General features: G+C 43.9%; 1 protein-coding gene across 1 annotated transcript in view; it reads right to left on the bottom strand.

Moving 5' to 3' along the window:
* Window positions 1-13,692, bottom strand: part of AHRR (aryl-hydrocarbon receptor repressor) — an 87,002-nt gene extending 73,310 nt beyond the window's left edge. Inside the window, exon 1 of the mRNA XM_027886890.1 lies at window positions 13,535-13,692. The gene's annotated coding sequence lies outside the window, so the exon portion shown is untranslated. The remainder of the gene's footprint in view (window positions 1-13,534) is intronic.
* Window positions 13,693-14,320: the final 628 nt, after the last annotated feature.

Genomic DNA, 14,320 nt, shown 5'->3' with positions numbered 1-14,320 from the left:
GCTATAGGAGCTCAAATTACATTATCTAATAATCTCCCTCCTTTCACTATATTTTATGAATCACTTCCTGCCCAAATGTGATCACATACCATGCATTCAATGCCTGAACTACAAAAAAAGGGCTGTGCAAACCACGGCTTCAAAGTCGCACAGGTTTCAAAAAGGCAGCCTGTGAGAGAGGAGGTCGTGTTATCATCCTTACCACATCACAGCACCACAGCACAGTTTCGCCTGCAAAGTAAGAAGGGGATGGGGCTGGAGTGTGGCTTGGCTTTTTTGCAGAATTATGTGTTTCTACCTTGAGAAGAGCAGCTCTGGAAAAAGACTTCCACTCATGATGGCTCATCAACAGGACAGAAATCTGTCTTCTGACACTGAATTAATAGTGATTATCATGTTTCTGCCAAATTTTCTACTTCTGATGAATGGTCATGTTTTAGGAAAAAATATGATAACAGTTTTGGGTATATCTTTGCAAATAACATGCAGTATTGTTTCTAGCTGAAGCAGCCCCACTTGAAAAAAAAAAAAAGGAACTGGAGCGAAGAATGATTAAAGGTTGTGAAAACGAGCCTCATACTCAGTGTCCAGGAGCTCAAACTGTTTGGGTTATCATGAAGAACAGCAACAGAGAATTTCCGCACAATAAGTAAATACATTACGTAAGAAACAAACATTTCGTGACAAGAAACAAACATTTCTAGCAAGATCCAATTTACTGAATTTGCGGTTAATTAAATTCAAATTACAAATAAATGAGGATAACTAGCAAAATAATTTATCCAAGAGTGTAGAGAACTCTCCCTTGCTGGGCTTTTTTTTTCATCCAGAATTTCTTTCTAAAGAGAACTATTGGACCTGTGCAGTGAGGAATTTATTTAAAAATGTCTGATGGTCCAGTTACACATGAGATTGAAACAAGATCACAGGGGATCTTTCTGACCCTAAAATTTGTTTTTCTGCTTCAATCTTTTCTTCAGTGAAAGAAAGGTTAACTCTCAAACCTAAAGAGTTGTTGGAAGACTACTAGAAAGGCATAAAACACTTGATTTACAGAGGGTATTCTGCAAGTACCAGGGATCATATGTTGTCTGACAAACACACATAAAATCTCTCTTCAATTTCCTTTAAAGAAAATACGTACAAATTTGGCTATGTTGGGAGCTTCTGAAAAAAAATTCAGTTTGCGTGTGCTCAGAAGATTTGTTGTAGTCTGAAAGTCATCTATAGTTTCTGCCTGAGCTGAGCACACGTCATCCCTTCATTCCTCCCACAGGCATCTGCACTATACATGTGCATCCCCATGCGCTTTACGTGCCTCCCCTTGGAGCAGCAGAGGCAGCACCAGACTTTCCCTCTTGCTATTCCTCCCCATCCTGGTGTGTTCTGTCTGCTCCAGCCACTGCCACACAGAAAACAAAGGACTCCAGATATAAGGTACGGGAACAAGGAGTTGGCCATGGGAAGGACTGAAGTGGCCCGGGAAAAGGCAGGGAGAGAATGGAACCAGACAGCTTGTAGTCCTGAGTCTCATCATCCCTAAGACCTACAGACAGACACTGTGCTTCAAAACACTCCAGAAAGGAGCCATTAGGGAGCACTGCTTTTGGATCATTAGGAATTCAAAGTTACCATTCAGAATTTGGAGTTTTCACCAGAAATTAGGTGCCCAACACCTCCTTACTGCAATCGCCCGGCCAAGTCTCCTGCAGCTCCCTTGCCTTCTCTGCCTGCATTACGAAGAAGAAATCTGAGCATGCAGAGCCCTATTCCTGCCCTGCTTAGAGAGCTTAGGGAAGGAATCAGGGCTATGTAGGAGCTGTAGGAATGAGGGCTGCGTGATGCGAGGCACGCGACTACCACTACTGACATCAGAGGCACCAGCCCTCGTTTTCTAGGAGCCTTGGTCTGTTCTAAAAGTGATGAGCACTCAGTACTGCAGCTGGAGGCAACCAGCACTGAGCTCTGAATGAGTGTACACCGAAGGCTGCGTCTTCTGAAAAATCATCTCCTGAGTGCCTGGTATTCAGTAAATGAGAATATGTCTTTCAGATTTATCGCTACTAATAAGACCATATGTCTTAGCAGTATAATAAAGATTAATTCAGCTGTGGGTTTGATGTACTTAAATACTAAAGTCACAATTATCACAGGGCAGCCTGTGACAAAAGCACTGCGTTTGCACAGGGTTTGAATAGTGTGTGTTACAGAGATGGGACTACAAGCTGAATGAGGATAATAAAAACAAAATATGCAGCTTCTGTTTTAGTATGAGATCAAGCTTAGTGCCTGTCCACATAGGTGAGAAATTTACCAGTTGGACTTGATGATCTTTATTATTTTAAATATTTAAATATTTTATGAATGGTATACATGATTTCACATTTCATCTTTAGCCCCCAGGCTTCCTAATTTGCAAGTGCTTGATTTTGGAATATGGCAGCCCTTTGCTACAGGATGGGTATGCAGCTACACTTTCAGGAATCTTTAGCAGAACAATAATTTCAATCACTATTCTTCCTTCACAAACAAGTTCATTAGAGGACTAAATTGTCTCATCAGCCCTCTTTTCTTTATATGTTTATATAAGAAAGTCTGAAATTAAGTTCAAGGACACTTTTTTTGAGCTTTGAGGATGTAAATAAATAACTTCTTAAAAAAGCTTAGATGCAGGTTTGTTGAGTTTTTTAAGTAATGTTTGAAAAATACAGCTGTTTTTAGAACTTCTAACATGTGCTGTGTCACTTAAGGAAGGATATAGACCATAACACATACAAAACACATACAAAAAAAGATTGGGCATAAGTCTGGTACAATATTTTGCAGTTAGTAGAGTGGTATCTCTACCAGGTTTGACTTTGGTCCTCCATTGTCTTTGCCCCAGACCTTCTGAGGAAAATATAGGATTGCCACGGCTGCTGGGCTACCCTTTCCACAGTAAGGTGTGAGCGGTGGTGAAAAGTTTTGCTACAGCTGAGGCATTTAGGATGTTGTCTGAACTATATGGATTATTTGATGATTAACAAGACAGTCAATCTCACATTGCAATCCTGCCCTCAGCAGAGATATTAGCATAGAGCATTTCACTTTATCTCTCAGGAACATAATATTCTGGAGATCTCTGTCCCTCTGTTTTGTTTACTGAAACCTGACTGACAGGTCACAAGAAAAGCAGACGTTGTGAAAGCATATGCATCATTTCCATAGCAAATCTGACTAAACCCGGTAAGATAGGTCAATGAAATATTTCTGCCATAAACGCGTAGTGTAGCAGGGCCTCGGTTCAGCTGTCTTCAACCTACAGCTAGTTCAGGTTCTGGGATCAGCTTTGTGCTGGAAACACAGAGCTCAGTACAGGTGAACAACTCAAGTATGCTTGCCAAGTGTATATATAACTTCTCAGATAAGTTTTGCCCAGATTTAGCTCTGTGCTGTCATGATAAAACTGCTAGAGCCAATTAGTAAATCAAGTTTACGTAGTTCATTAGGTTGCCTACAATACTTTACAACTCCAAGAGATAAATAACCTTAGATAAAAGGGATAACAGTATCATTTTGAAAGAGTTGTGTCACTTTTTTTTCACAAGACATGTGGCTGTGCATTGACTGGTTATTGGGTTGCTTTGTCCTCATGCCCCATTCCCCTGTTCCACCATAAGGTGGTATATGTTTCAGCACCCATACATCACTGTGATGGGGTGAATTAGAAATGTTACTAAGTTGCAGAACCAGCCACAGGTTGCAAATGCAACTATGACCTGTGCAGCTATGCTGGTCCTCCAAACCCTCTTGTCAGTTCACTGGCATTCCTGGTGTTACTCTCCCAACCATCTGTGTTTTAATACACTGCTTGTCATTTCATCAGACTTCAACTGTCTAGAGTTTGGGAGTCTCTTGAAATATGAGAGCAATGGTCTTTGATAAGACTATTTATCATCCTGCATCCGCAGGGCCAGACTAGAAGTGTGGTTGTGCTGGGTTTGTGTGGCCAGGTTTTGGTAGTGGGGGGAGGCTACAGGGGTGGCTACTGTGACAACCTGCCAGAATCTTCCCTGATGTCTGGCAGAGCCAATGCCAGCCAGCTCCAGGATGGACCCACTGCTGGCCAAGGCCAAGCCAATCAAACATGGTAGTAGTGTCTCTGTAATAACATATTTAAGAAGGAAAGAAACTTATTGTGCAGGAGAAATTGAAGCCAGAGAAGAGCAGAGTGAGAATATGTGAGAGGAACAACTATGTGGACACCAAGGTCAGTGCAGAAGAGGGAAAGGAAGTGTTTCAGAGCTGAGATTCTCCTGCAGACCACAGTGAGGCAGTTGGCCCCCTGCAGCCCATGGGATCAATGAGGGTGCAGAGATCCACCTGCAGCCTGTGGAGGAGACCCATACCCGAGCAAGTGAACCTCAGAAGGAGGCCATGACCCCATGGGAAGCCTGTGCTAGAGCAGGCTCCTGGCAGGGACTTGCAGATCCATGGAGAGAGGAGCCCATGCTGGAGCAGGTTTCCTGGTAGGACTTCTGACAGCATGGGCAGGGTTATCCCCATGGGGAATCTGCACTGGAGCAACCTGTCCCTGAAGGACTGTACTCCATGAAAAGGGATCCACATTGGGGCAGTTCATGAAGAACTGCAGCCTGTGGGGAGGACTCATGCTGGAGAAGTTCATGGAGAGCTGTCTCTTGTGGGAGTGACCCCTGTGCTGGAGAAGGGGAAAGACTCCCCTCCCTTAGCAGCAGCAGAAACAATTTGTGATGAACTGACCATAACCCCCGTTCCCCACCTCCCTGTGCTGCAAGGGGGGAGGGGGAAGGAGGGAGGAGTGTGGGGAAGGTGTTTTTAAGATTTTTTTTACTTCCTATTATCCTACTCTGATTTTAATTGATAATATGTTCAATTAATATCCCAAAGTCCAATCTGTTTTACTTGTGACAAACATTGGTGAGTGATCTCTCCCTTGCCCTTATCTCAACTCATTATATTTTCTCTCACCTACCCAGTTGTGGAAGGGAGTGGTGGTGGAGCAGCTTTGGTGGGTACCTGGCATCCAGCAAGGGTCAACCCACCACAATGGTGAAATCTCTTGAAGTAAATGCTAATAGCATGATGGGAAACCCTGAGTTATACAGGGAGAGGCTACAGATAGATTAGAGGATTGAGTAGATGAGGCAGAAGGACAGAAATGCTAGGAATCATTTTTAGGAGTTTTCTGTTGTAAAAACAAAATGGAACTAACTTAAATGGATTTTTTTATCAGGAAAGGATTGCTTATCAAAATCTGGGAGACTCTCCACAGTAGCCAATAAGCTGGTGATTTTCTACTGCAAGGACATCAAGATCTAATTCCAAATCTTTCAAAAAAGTCTGCCATACACCATAACTGCACTCTCATTGCCCTAATTTCTCTCTTATTTTCCACAAAAGGCTTCTTAAAAGATTTTAGTTGCACTCCAGTGAAGAACAGTAGTCAAAATATGTGAAAGCTCTTATCTTTTCAATATATATTTTTCCATATATATAGATCATATATTTGCAGGTTTTTTCTGTGTCATGAGAGACAGCGTGAAAAGAGACAAAAGTGGCTGTCTTTGGCTCAGAGACACAGCCTGTCCTCATAGGAGCCTCTGTGATACCAGGAGAACACAGCACAACATTTTCCCTAAGAAAAGAAGCAAAAGAGGGTTGGATCTAAGGCCAGCAAAATGGGGACTGATATCTTTATTGCTATAGAAGTTATTATGAAATGTGTGTATGTAGGACAGGAAAGCAGGGAGGAAACTAATTATAAACTTAGATGTAACATCAGCTTATTGGGAAGATGTAATACTATTTTTCTCCTGGCTTTGCTCTTCCATTTTGTTCCTCCCCAGTTATTCAGTGGAAGAAAAAGAGAAACAGAGGATGAAATGCCAAGAGCCTCACAACAGAGGTTCAGCAGAGCTTAGATATCTGAAGATCCAAAGGGGGGAAAAAAAAAAAAAGACAAAAGCTTTCAGGGAGAAAGAAAAGATGTTTTTCTTAAAGCATGAGGTGGAAAATGGGAATACAGAAAAAAACTGAAATGAAATATGAAATATTTTCTCCTTGAACTCTGAAAGTTAAGTTAGCTTGATGCTTAAATTGATGTTTTTATTATTATTACCACTGCAATTCAGTCTTTTAAAAATTTTTCACTACCAGTGTAAGAAGCACTGCATTTGAAAGAAGCAGGTCACAGTTTGGAAATACACACTGAAAGCCAGGCTGGCGTGCGAGCTGTCAAGCTTTTGCTGAGTTCTCACAAGTCTTCAGGTTAATGACGTACATGAAAATCAGAATGGAAACTCCAAAGTTCCTGTTCTTTCAGATACTGAATCTGAAAATAAAAGTAAAAATAAAACCTGGTGTAGCTATTATTTTTAATATTATAAATGTAGCCAAACAAGTTATACTGGTTGAAAGTCTGGTTAGTTTTGTCTCTTATGCTGATAAGGTGCTATACTCTAGCACCTTGGTTTGGATAAGTACTTAAATTTAGTCCAGGTCCTTAACTATCAACGTATAAGGCCCATGCAAACCTCATAAAGTTCAACAAAGCCAAGTGCAAAGTCCTTCGTGTGGTTTGGGGCAATCCCAGGCACAAATAAAGGCTGGGCAGAGAATGGATTGAGACCAGCCCTGGGGAGAAGGACTTCAGGATGTTTGTGGATGAGAAGGTCAACATGACCCAACAATGTGCACTCACAGCCCAGGAGGTCAGCCATGTCCTGGGCTGCATCAAAAGCAGCATGACCAGCAGGTTGAGGGAGGTGATTCTCCCCCTGTGCTCTGCTCTGGTGAGACCCCACATGGAGTGCTGTGTCCAGCTCTAGGGCCCCCAAAATAAGAAGCACATGGACCTGTTGGAGAGAGTCCAAGGTAGGCCACGCAGATGATCAAAGGGCTGGAGCACCTCTTCTATGAAGACAGTCTGAGAGGGTGGGGGTTGTTCAGCCTGGTGGAGAGAAGGCTCCTGGGAGACCTTACAACAGCCTTTCAGCATCTAAACGGGGCCTACAAGAAAGCTAAAGAGGGACTTCTTACAAGGGTATGTAGTTATAAGACAAGGGGTAATGGTTTCAAACTGTCAGAGAGTAGGTTTAGGTGAGGTATTAGGAAGAAATTCTTTACTGTGAAGGTGGTGAGGCACTGGAACAGGTTGCTTGGAGAAGCTGTGGAGGACCCACCCTTGGAAGTGTTCAAAGCCAGGCTGGATGGGGCTTTTAGCAACCTCATCTATTGGGAAGTGCCCCTAGGCATGGCAGTGGGGCTGGAACTAGATGATCTTTAAGGTCCCTTTCAACCCAATCCACTCTGTGACCTATGATTCTGTTTTTCTCTCCAGCAACATGAATTTCTCCTTTGTAAGCAAAATAATATTTCTATTCCCATTATGTTTTTGAGATCTATGGACATATCTACCTTTTCTTTTTGTTATTTGACAACTTCTGGAACTTTTTACTGTAAATGTTTTTACTGTTTTAGAGATGTGTCCAGAGAAAATAGAATGTTAAAATACATATGCAAGTTACCTATAGTATCACTCTCTTCTAATATTATTTATATCCATTACTACTCTAAATAGCTAAAAAATTAGTTCTCATTAATAATCCCAGAAGTCATATTTCTATATGTTCATTAAATTTTTGATCTCACATTTTTAGATTATAAAAAACATTAAATTTCATTAGAAAGGTATGACTGTACATATTTCACTTCATATAATTAGAGCAACACATGGGGGAAAATTTGACCTCTTGCCTTCAAAATGCCCAGAATTTTATTTGTCTCCAAGATAAAAAAGCACACATTTTATCACATCACATCCTGTCTCAATACCACTTGTCATGAAGCCTTTGCTACCATCCAAGAAAATCGGATACTAATAGAGAAGCTAGTTTAAGATTTACCAATTTACTGAAAAGTAATAAACAGGCATTTTTCATGGAGTGAAAATCTTAGAGAATCTCCTCAATTGCAGGGTAGGGGAGAGCTCTTTTATCTGCTTTTATAGCCTGCCTTCCCTCCCCAGTCCCTCAACATCCATCTATCCCAAGACAGAAAGATTTTGCAAATAGGGCTGAAAAGACCCTCAAGAGATCATACAGAACATCATTCCCTGCTTCATACAGAAGCAGCTGTACCAAAACCATTCAAGAGATTTCAGATCAGAGAAATGTCTTGTGAGCATGAAAGACTTGTCTGTTTTTTCTAGCTAAATCAATTGATTTAATAAAGGAGTGACACATCTTTCTAGTCTTTTACATGCTTAGGCCATCATAGCTGTAACGACACAGCTGTTAAACCACTCCCCAAAGCTGCTTCTACTGAAGAAGTATAGTTTCTATGAGTACCTCAGAGATTTTATTCCAGCACTTAGCTTTCACTAAAATCAAACAATTTTTTCCTAAGCATTTTAACCGAATTTTTCCTTACTACAACATATGGTTCTATTGTAATTTCTTGCCCTAGCTGACATGAACTTGAACAACAGTTTAAATTCAACTAACTTTGCAGTTAACCCTATATTTCTAAAAATTTTTAACTTCTTTCCCTTTACTCTTCTTATCTCTAGACTAAACAATTTTTCAATTTTTTTCTTGTAGGTGATATTTTCTAGACATCTGATCATTCCTTTTACTCTCCTCTGGACTCCTAATTCTATCTGCATTTCTTTCTCAAGTACCCTCCTCCCAGATGAGGTCCAAGTTAAGGACCTACCTGTGCTGAGCAGGACTAAAAGATAGCTCATGTATCACAGAAAAAACACTCCCATTTTTACACACCATATTTACAACAGTGCAATGCTACTGAGTCATGTTTAGTTTGTGATCCACCAGATTTCCACATCCTTTTCTCGTTAGCTCTTCCCCATGCTATATTTGAGGATGTGATTTATTGCTGACTGAAGATAAAACTTTGCACAAAACCTTACAGACTCACATCCCTCCTGGTTTTTTGGAGGTTGTGACTGTCAAAAATCACTGAATTTGACTTATCTTCCAGAGTGCCTGAAACCTGTTTCAGATTGGTGACCTCTGCAGGTTAAATGCTCACATGCTCTGGCCCCTCATTCAGGATGTTCATAAAATAAGGAACAGCTCTGACAGATCCCTGTGGAGTCTCAACCTGAATGATAGTCTTCTCAATATATCCCTTAAAAATCTCTAGTGCCTGTATCCTTTGCCCACAAGAAAACCTCAGCAATCTTTGCTTTTCTATAAATGGCTTGAAACAAGAAGAAAGGACAATGTTTGTGGAAGGATTCCTCATCTGAGGACAAGGAGAGGGAGACTCAATCTGGCAAGTGTATCAGGAGTTCTCAGACATCAGAAAAACACATTTTGGAGAAGCAAATCCCTGTGAAAGACAAGGAGTCCAAGAAGAGCTGCTTTCTAAACAATGCTGCCCTGAGTGAGAGGTGAGAGCATAATATTTGGAGTTTCAGCAAAGGAAAAATTTCAAGAGCCTACTTAGCATCGTGACTCCCAGGAATCTGTATACTACCAAACGTAGCAAACAGTGCCCAGGAAAGCGAGACAGTGACCCCAAAACTGCCAAATATTCAACTTCACTCCATCCCAGCTCCAGTGTTACAGTATAGGGAGAAATCCAGTAACAGTGGTTTTCTACAATCCCAACAAATGACACAATTTTATTTTATGCTAGCACATGTTTTCAGCAAGCAAAACCTACTGAAATGGCCACGACTTAGCATCAATGCTAATAAAGTTTAAGAGTAAGGAATAAATATTTAATGTATTCAGGGCATGCACAGATATTGTTGTTGAATACAAAGCAATACATCTGGTGCACTGGGCAGCACTGCAGCCACAAGACAGGTCAAATGCATGATTACAAACACCATGTTTTGCAGCCCTAGCTTAATAAATTGCATCATGCAAATTATTTATGCATTGCCTGCAGATGCAACCTTAATTCAAAACCGCAGATAGTACGGTCCAGCCGTCATGTGACAAGTATCCAGGTACAGACAAAATGTTTTGTTCCTAGATGCTCATTTTAAAGATCTTCCACTGACATAGGCTGCTAAGCACTACCGTCTTGAACAATTTTATACCATCATCCTGCACTTGCCCTGCCACTGCATACCAGAAGGCACCTATCAGAGGGGAAAGATAAGATTCAGAAAAAGGTTTTAAAAAGGGCAGACTGGGTTTGTCATGACTGTAGATGCCCACCTGCATACCTGAGGGTTGCACTTGAGTGAACAGGTCCTACCTGGTGTACGCTGAAATGGTAGTATCACACATTGGCACTAGGGACCTTGGGAGTTCATAAGTATTTGGGGTGCATTTAGTTGGCGTTGTTAAGTTGGCATCATTTTCTCCACCCTTGCAAAGTACCTTGAAATTTTCTTTCTTTGTGCAGACCCAGAAGTCTGCATTACGGTCACCTTCCTCTTAAAAAGAAAAGTAACCACTTGGTACACTTTAGGCTGCGTATTTGCTCACATGTCCACGTTCTTTGCCTTGACCTCAAAATGTTTGTAGAAACCCTGGTCTGTGGTTTTCTAGAAGAAATTTGCATAGAGGGCCAACAACAAAACAGCTTCTCTCAAAAGCAGCATCTCCTGCTTCTGCTAGCCAAGTATGGCTGGATTTATTTGTATGTATATTAGCATATACCTCTGACATATAATCTGACATGTTAGTCACCTTCTTGTATCAGCTGATAGCTGACAGGAAATTAATTTCTGGGGCAAAGACTTTTTTTTTCTTTTCACACATTGTTGCAGTGGTGGCCCATTTGGAGCACTGGCAAGTGCCGGGCTGCTGCAGAGACATCCCGTCCTGCTGGACATGGCCATGTGGGGACAGTGTCCAGCACCAGTGAGCTGTCACGAACACGGCAGTTGGGCAGTAATTGTGTGGGAACATTCAGGCTGGCAAACATCCCATGTCCTACCTCTCGGTCAAACCCACGATGCCTTTGCTCTGCCTGCACCAAGGAAGCAGGCAGGCGTTTCCTGCTGTCCAGGTAACCCCATTCAAGTGGGAGCAACCAGAGTTGAGCAAAATCGCTCTTGTGCCACTCAGGCAGATTGGGTTAGCAGCTGATGAATTGTGGTGATCTGAGCTATAGCTTATTCCTCGTGGGTAAGCCAACTTAAATTGAAAACATCACCACTCTTCAGCAATGAGTTTGTGTGTGTGGACATGAGTCAAATTAGGAGCAATGTCTGAGTTAGGGCTACAGTTACTCCATGGTGAAGACAAGTCCATGTTATCCAAATTCACCCCCTTCCCGGGACTTAACTTCAATGGTTATTCAAACATTACTGTTAAAAAAAAAGCCCTGGCTGACACTTCCTACCCAAACTTGGCAATTCCTTAAATTTTCCTCCAAAATCTCCTTTGTCCTAGCTGTCTCTGGGCACAAAGAGACACTCCCACATCCTTTACATTCCAGTTGGGGCTAATTGAACTCACATGTCAGCATGAGTCAGCAGTAATTACCAGGAATATTAAGGAAAGATTTGGCACCAGACCTTGATAATTCAACAGTAGAGCCCCAGTGTTTAGTGGGGTCTTATATTGCATCAACCCATTAAATATGTGACAGCAAAAGCTATATATGAAGTTTCTCAATCTAGTGCAACTATGTACGGGCAGTTCGTGGTAACGAAAGCATCTTTACTGTATTTTTTGATATACCTACAGAAAGGAAAACCTAATGGAAAAATCATTTCTGACTACTAAATCCTCCTTGCTAGAGTTTAAATCCGTTTATACATTAAAACCGATGAATCAATATTAGACTGGCTGGCTGGTTTTTGTAAGCACTCGCACTGCAAACAGGGCCTAGCAATGCATTTCCTCCTTACCATTCCTGGGCAGAAATATGAATTGATGGGAAGTTGAGGTAATAACATAACTCCCCCTTCCATGGCTCAGTTGGAATTAAAATCCTGAAGCCACAACAAACTGACGTTTCCACATATGAGAGCTCATTCCCTACCATGCTTCCCCAAACAGTTCCCCTCTGTACACTCTCACTCTGTGGACTGCAGAACCCTGCGCTTCCAGAGCTGAAGACTCGAGGTGTGTTTATACACTAGCTCAACAAAGCCCCTAAAATCCCAGTCCTCTCCTTGAGATCAAAGAATACCCAGATGCACTTTTATGGTCAATTACGATAAAAAAACCCAGGTTGTCCCGAACATATAGTGGTGCAGAGACGCTGTGGATGCAGCGGTGAAAAGCGAGGACTGTCTCAGCCTGGGCTCTCAAAGGGGATGCCAGCAGGAGCAAAGGCATTAAAGTCACTACCAAAAGCTTAACTGGTAACTCTTTCTGGATTTTAAGATCTACAATATTTTAGGTACTTTGTTTTTCAAGGAAATAAATTCTTGCTCTTGGTTGCAAATTAACCGAGTGTCTTGCCAGTGAATTTGATCTTGTCAGTCATTAAGTCTCTCACTTAAATGAAATGATTTAGTCTTAGCTCTGATTAATAACACTCTCTGGTTCATATAAGAGAACTGTTTTATTTTTTATCTGCTGCAAACATGTATGCATCAACATTCTTTTCTACAGATTACTTCTGAGCCCAACCGGATCATTCAGTTCTATTTAAATCCAGTCCCGGTTGCCGTTTTGAGATCTTCAACTGCCAAACATCAAGCATATTCTAGGGTTTTTCTAGTGGGTTTTGTTTCTTTTTGTTGTTGTTGTTCTGGTTTAATAATCCATCTCCTTGAAGCTCACTAAATGACGCACAAGCACTATTTGTGCCCTTCTTCAGAAAAAAAAAGTTTTTTACGTGATATAACTTACGCTACTTGCACTATTCTTTAAGAAATACATAAAACTACAGCTTCACCCGAAGACATACAGAATTCTTGTTTACTAAACAAAGTAATGCAAAGTCAGATAAAGCACCGGAGCCTGTGCACACGCTTCGCCTTTCTCTCACTGTTTTTTCGCCCTTTGGTATGTCAAACTGAAACACAACAAGGATTTGTAGCCTCTGAAGTTATAAAACACTGAAAATCATTTTCAGGGCAAGTACCGACTGACCCCAAAGCAAACCCAACCCGTTCGGTGCCAAGCGAGTGCACTTGAGGCTCAAAAGAGGAGATGTGAAACTTTATTTCACTTGTTTTCCCCTCATAAGGTCTCTCGAGGCGTCGGTGGAAAGGATGTGGCCAAGGTGCCACGGCAGAGCCCTTCGCCGTCTCTGCCTCAGCCCTCGGGACAGTGAGGCACCCCTCGGGCATCACTCACCCTAGGGTCGGTGGGCACCGGCGTCTCCCGGGGCTCTCGCCTGCGAGCTGCGGACTATCACCGGCGCCCGGGTGGAAGAAACAGGGCTCGTCCTGCGCGGCTGCTGTCCCACTGCCACCGACACGGCCGGCGGGACTACCGACACCCATGGGACCAGCGTGCTGCTGTAGGGGCGAGGTGGCCGGAGCCGACGGTCCCCAGGTTCCCCCACACAGCCCGGGCTGAAGCCTCGGCTGCCCGCCGCGAGCTTTCGGGATGCAGCGACTTACCCCACGGTCCCCTCCACGACCCGGGGGCGCAAAGTTTCTGAGGGCGAGGAGGAGAAGCCCCCGGCCGCGGCGCAGGGCGGAGGTGCGGGAGCGGGCGGCGGGATCGGGGGCCGGAGGGCGCCGGGGGTGGGGAGGATGCTCGGGCGCCGCTTCCCTCGTGATCCAGGTGGCGGGCGGGCGGCCGAGGGACAGGGCGAGCCGCCGGCTGCCCGCTCGCACGCGATCCCGGCCCGCCGCCTCCCCCCGCCGGCGGCAGAGGGCGCTGCGGCGGCGGCACCGGAGGCACCGGGGCCGGGGGCGGGCGGCGGGCACGGCAGTACCGGGATGGGCAGGACGGGACCGCGGCGGTCAGAGCCCGTCCGCCACCGCCGGTGCTGCCCGCCGCTCCGCCTAAGGGATGGCGGGGGCCGAGCCGGGACTCCGCTCCCCGCGGTGCGGTGCACCTGCCTGCGCCGCCGCCGAGCGCGGCTGTCCCGAAAAGTTGCAAGGGAGAAGTGTCTTGCGGGTCCTTCTCCGCCTCCGGGATGTCTGGAGCAGCCTCAATCACCTCAGCGTTGGTTTCTCCAGAGGGGGCTTCCCTCTGCCCCACGGCTTCCCCTCCTCCCTGCCCGGGGTCGCTGCTCTCGTCGCCTTGTGCGGTAGCAGCTCAGCTCCTCTGGCATCACCGGTGCCTTCCGTGCAGCGCCGCATTTACTGGCTTCGCCTGGAAGCCTACTAGTAGCTGGGGTAGTTCTTATAATTAGTAGGGTTTTGGGTTTTTTTCACAGAACCTTTTGCCGACGGAAT

Source organism: Empidonax traillii, unplaced genomic scaffold (genome assembly GCF_003031625.1).
Source record: "Empidonax traillii isolate 1590-97213 ecotype Southwest subspecies unplaced genomic scaffold, ASM303162v1 scaffold196:size3368384, whole genome shotgun sequence".
NCBI classification, from domain to species: Eukaryota; Metazoa; Chordata; class Aves; order Passeriformes; family Tyrannidae; genus Empidonax; species Empidonax traillii.
This window is presented reverse-complemented; position numbering and strand designations above follow the sequence as displayed.